General features: G+C 44.6%; 1 pseudogene; it reads left to right on the plus strand.

The window, feature by feature from the left end:
- Positions 1-1,475: 1,475 nt before the first annotated feature.
- Positions 1,476-2,921, plus strand: LOC123042595 (CBL-interacting protein kinase 22-like; annotated as a pseudogene).
- Positions 2,922-6,029: the final 3,108 nt, after the last annotated feature.

The following is a 6,029-nucleotide window of genomic DNA, read 5'->3' on the forward strand; positions in this document are numbered from 1 at the left end:
GATAGTGATTTCATTTGAGCCACATAAACCACCTCAGTTCATGCGCACCGAGAGGATATGGCACGTGCGTTTCGGAAGATGTTTCTCCTTTTGAAAAACTCTTGTAGTGACCAGCAGAGGTTATATATTTAACCGAGTTATATTAGCTGTCGTGATGTCACTTCAAGCATCTGTTGTGCATCTGCAACGGAATCTCCTACTGGACCAAACACCAATAATGATACTTAAAAATTATTCCATCACCATCAAATGATCAAACAAGGTGCAAATTGATCTTATTGTTCACCAATCATTCATATAAAAAATAGTAGTTGATTCAAATAGACAGGTCACCTATTTATTTAACATGTATGGGGTTATTATCTGGTGTTGTTCTTTGTCTTCATTCATGTTGGAAAAGATAGGTGATGCGTGGCATGGTAATACCCAATAAACCCCACTAACATTGAACAAAAGCTATAGCGAAGAACGTGTCTAGATTCCAATGAACTAATCACTCAAATAGATTAATTGTGGTCCTAATCTTCTTCTTCGTCGTCTTGTTGTTAAGTTATAAGAAGTCAACATCACATGATGTAGAACTCTAGACGGTACTTTAAGGAAAGCTGTTCACGGAAAGCTGATACGACAGTGAACTTATGCCAGTTGTTCAAAGGGTTCACATTTTCTTATATTATGTCGTTTTCTCTTTTATTTGCTGCTTTAAAATTCAATATGAACATTACCTTCTTTTTCTATATAAATCTATAAGTGCCAACTAAAATAACATCTACTTGAGAAGGGAGCTAGTAGGAAATTACCAACAAAAAAAATGTTCAAGTTGTCAGTTCAGCTAACAAGTTGGAGTTATGTTCGTTTGAATTTGGTTAAAAATCCGAGAAAAACTTGTACTGTTCGTATCTGACCTGAAATCAGGTGTCACCAATTTCTTACACAAACTTTAGTGTAATAGCGAAGTCTGTTTCTTTTTCAATGGTGAGTTCCTCGTGATCATACTTCCCACATTACCGAACCAACGCCAATCATCATACTGGTCTCAATGCTGAGATAGTATCCAAAGTGACACTCTGGCTGCTTGTATAAAATAGACTAGTTAAAGTTAAAATAATTATGCACTGTACAAAAAAACATTTCCAGATGATTAGTATGAACCTGAATGTTATTGAAGTTTGTTACTTCTCTAAGTTGATAGTCAAAACTAAATTCTTTTTTTACAATCAAATCCATTATTTAGTACCTCTTGTATACGGACTAAAATGAGTGAACAAACAAACTGAAGTGTGTCTATGTTCATCTACTTCAAAAAAGAGTTAGAACAGTAAACGGAGGCAGTATTTACTGACAAATTCAGGGATATTTTTTATTTTCTTCGTTTACCCTAAAACCTTTCTCGAAATAAAGGTAGTCCAGCGAAACTAGCTCTGGTATAAAAGGGCAGCAGAGTCGTGCCTCCTACCTCCACAAAACCAGAGGCAACAAACTCCTTAAAAAAACGAAGACAACAAAGCACACGCACTTAGCATCTTGCCGGCCATGGGGCCGGAAGATTCACCGGCCGCCGGGGAGAGCTTCTCGAAGATCCTGCAGGGCCGGTACGAGCTTGGCCGCGTGCTCGGCCGGGGCGGATCGTCCAAAGTCTACCGCGCGCGCGACATCCGCACCGGCGTCTCCGTCGCCGTCAAGGCCGTCCGGAAGCCGCACCACCCCTGCTCTCCCGAAATGGCCGCCGCGGCGCGCCGGTCCGTGGAGCGGGAGCTCGCCGCGCTCCGCCGGGTGCAGGGCCACCCGCACGTCATGCGCCTCCTCGACGTCCTGGCATCCCGCTCCACCGTCTATCTCGTGCTCGAGCTCGCCCACCCTCCTGTCCGCGATGGACGAACGCGGCCGTTTCGACGAGCCTGCGGCGCGCCGCCTGTTCGTCCAGCTCGTCTCCGCGCTGGCGCACGTGCACTCGCGCGGCGTGTTCCACCGCGACGTGAAGCCGGAGAACCTCCTGCTGGACGAGCACGGCGACCTGAAGCTGACGGACTTCGGGCTGTGCGTCCTCGCCGACCGGCATCTCGGCGCCGACGGCCTCGCGGCCACGAGCTGCGGGTCCCCGGCCTACGTCGCGCCGGAGATCCTGTACAAGAAGCGGTACGACGCCGGCAAGGTCGACGTGTGGTCCTCGGGCGTGGCGCTCTTCTCGCTCACGGCCGGCTACCTGCCGTTCAACGACGGCAACCTCATGGGCATGTACCGCAAGATCTTCTCTGGCAGATTCCGGTGCCCCAGGTGGTTCTCGCCGGAGCTGCGGAGCCTCATCGGCCGGATGCTGGACCCAGACGCCGACATGCGCATCAAGATATGTGAGATCATGGAGCACCCTTGGGTACAACAAGACGGGACGTCGTCGTTTGACATCATTCAAGCTCGTTCCTCTGATCCTAGGCCGGAAGTGATGAAATGGGAAGCAGAAATGGAGCAAGTGAGGGAACTGAACGCGTTCGACATAATCGCGTTCGCGTCGGGATGCGATCTGAGCGGGTTGTTTGGTCCATTGCCGGACCGGGTTCGATTTGCTGTACAAGGTGTGGACATTGGGTCAGTGCTGGATAAGGCTGAGGAGATTGGGCGCAAGGAGGGGTTCACGGTGAGGAGGAAGGAAGAAGTTGGGTGCGGTGGGGTCATGTTTGAGGCGATTGGTAGGGAGGTCATTGCCCTGGTTAGGGTTAGTCGGTTGTTAGAGGAAATGTTGATGGTTGAGGTGGAAAGAGCTAGCTCAAGTGAGGCACCTAATTTGTGGGAGAGGCTTCAGCTAGGTCTTAAACTCTCAAATGATTGAATATAAAAACTTCCAACCAAATCTAAGTATACATTCATAAGAAAAATGAGTGTATAGTCCACAACTAATGGAAGTGCATCGTTGGCACATTAGACTATGTTAGAAAATTAGGCAATTTCATGATTAATTTCAAAATACAAATCATGATGAAAGCAATAATTAGCTGATGGGAATGAGTTCCACTCTCACGCTCAAAAACCAACCATACTGAAAGATCACTTCACAGCAATTATCGGATCCGCACCTCGCACCTACTGGTCATTCCAACCACAAAAATATTACCCCCAAACGTCATCTCGGCTTAGCACACTCGACTCTCCCTTCACAAATGAAGAAATAAAAGACGCGTTCCTCCAAATGAACCCCCTCGCTAGCCCTAGACCAAATGGCTTCGGCCAGCAGTTCTATAGAAAATATTGGAATATTGTCAAGGCTCATATTAACTCCTTCATGACAGATTTCCAAAACCTCACTGCTCAAACTGAATGCTTAAACAGAGCCCACCTACTTCTGCTACCCAAAAAAGGCCATGCAAACACTCTCGACGCCTACCGCCCAATCTCCCTCCAGAACTGCCCATCAAAGCCATCGCAAAATGTACTCACCAACAGATTAAAACCGATGATTCCACTGCTTGTTCACGGCAACCAAACTGGGTTCATCTCAGGCCGTAGCATCGCTGAAAACTTTGTCTACGCTGCGGACCTCGTCAGCGCCTGCCATACTAGAAAAGCTCCAACCATGGTAATTAAACTAGACTTTAGCAAAGCCTTCGACTCTCTCTCTTGGGACTACCTTACATCCATATTAAGGTTCCGTCACTACTAGGGAAAACCCTAGTAGTAGCGTGGGTTTTAACGCTATCAGTAGCGCGGGTGGCCGCGCTACTAATAAGGCGCTACAGCTAACAAATAGTACTAGCGCTCTATGTACCCGCGCTACTAGTATTGAATGTATTAGTAGCGCTTTTCCAACATGCGCTACTAATAAGTAGTTGTAGCGCTTTTCTTTGCCCGCACTACTGTTGTATCATTCAACATTTTTCCCCTACTTCCTATTGATCTAGAACAGTACCCCGTTTCAATAAACTGCAATTTCACATATACCAGATAACAATATCATTAACCACAATACCATATAGTCATACAATAGTCATACAATATCATTAATCATTATAGGTACTCATATATAGTTAACCCTCACACACATATATGGTTCATACAGGAGCATATATGATAAGCAGTACTAGGTAGTCATACATCATATAGCAGTCTACTAGGGGTAGTCATACAACCACACACATATGTAGTTTTAGATGATACCGACGATGACCATCATCCTCAAGCCATGGCGGTGGGTGTTCCTGATAGTAATTAGGATTGCTTGTCCAACATGAAGATTCTTGCCAACGAGGAAGATCTTCCACCCAACCAAGCTGAAGTGTGTGCGACCGTCCGTGTCCACGCCATACGCACAGGTGGTGACGGAGCCCCTTGCGATAAGGCGTATTCTAGCAGAGCCTTCTTCATCAGGCTCGATATCACAACTCACAGATAGGCTCTTTGGCAATTTCTGAATAAGAAAAACATATCAATTAATAAGTAGCCTCACACATACTCTTGCAAATATATTTCTACTAAGTATAGGTTTCTACACTATCAAAACAGTACTACATTTCTACTAAGCTTGAATTCTACTAATAAGTATGGATCGGACAGTAAGCATGTCATCGATCGACAGTAAGCATGTCATTGGACTCTAGACTAATTAAGCATGTTATCGGCTAGCTTCTACACATCATATCATTGGACTCTACACTAAGCATATCATCGGATTCACTAAGCATATCGTTGGACTGTACACTAAGTAAGCATGTAATCGGATTCTACACTAAGTATAACATAACATAACATGCTGATCAACCATGGTACTTGTCAGGCGGGTCACGAATGGCACCCCGACAAAGTCAGCACGTGGCGGAATTATGTCCCATAGGTTGCACACCTCCTCCTCGCTCAGCCTTATTCTTCGAGTATAGATGGCTTCATCAAGTGGGTCCTCATCATCTTCATCCATGTTGAGATAATGACACCCAGCTTGGGTCTTTCCGCTCTGAAGGAGAAGCTGATCAACTCACCACCAGTGATACCCATGTGGGAGATGAAACGGTTCCATACATCTCCTCTCATTTGCGACATATTTCGTCCTTTCTCGACCTTCATAGTGTAGGGGCCCCCAGGAGCCTCAAAGGTCACAGTGTCTCCGGTCAGCTTGTTGAATTTCAACCTCACATTGCATGGGACGATCTGTGTATACACAATGATATATACACAATGCATTAATGCCAATAACACTAAAAACAAAATAGTTGTTACAAGTTTCATATATTTTGTTACTGCCACAGGAAGAAAACTCGGCTGGAAGTAGATGCCGAAGAACGTGCCAGTTGCAAGGCTGCTGGCGCATCTTGACTTGCACAGTCGACATGGTGGTGGTGGTGCTGGTGGTGTCGCCATTTTCCTAAAGCAATATTAGAAAAGGATTAACGATCCACTTTAGAGGAAAAATATAGCATGACCATTGCTAAAAAAGGACATATCGAGCGCCTGAAATTTGCCAGAACGGAAATTAATCAACACTCCGGCAAAACATAGGCCACTCTGCAAACATGGTCACTTGGGAAAGCACATATCCTATTTGAGCAACACTAGATATACATGTTTATATTTACATCATATGAGCAGTTCTCGAGCAACACTAAATAAACTAGTTGTACTAAAAAAATCTACATCATCATCTATTTAAAATGTTCTATACCTAAAACATCTACATCATCATCCACTATTACTATTTCTTTTACTAAACTCTAAGAATATGCCCTAAGTTCATAATATAACAAGTACAGAACATTTTTTCAAATTCTACCAACTAAAATTTTCCATTACTAAAATTTCTAATCAAAAGACCTAAAATTTCCTATTCTATTCAAAACACCTAAAATAGGCTAAAAATTATTCTATTACAAAACCTACATTCTACAATGTCTACATTCTAAAATCTACATTTAAACTACCTACATTCTACAAGAACAGAGAGAAGGGAGGGAGGAGGGTACGAAGGAGGGAGGGAGAAGGGGTAGGAAGGAGGGAGGGAGGAGTGGGAGGAAGGAGGGACTATGTGGGAAGGATGGGGGGAGGAGGAGGGA

The sequence above is a fragment of the Triticum aestivum genome, chromosome 2B, assembly GCF_018294505.1.
Source record: "Triticum aestivum cultivar Chinese Spring chromosome 2B, IWGSC CS RefSeq v2.1, whole genome shotgun sequence".
Taxonomy (NCBI): Eukaryota; Viridiplantae; Streptophyta; class Magnoliopsida; order Poales; family Poaceae; genus Triticum; species Triticum aestivum.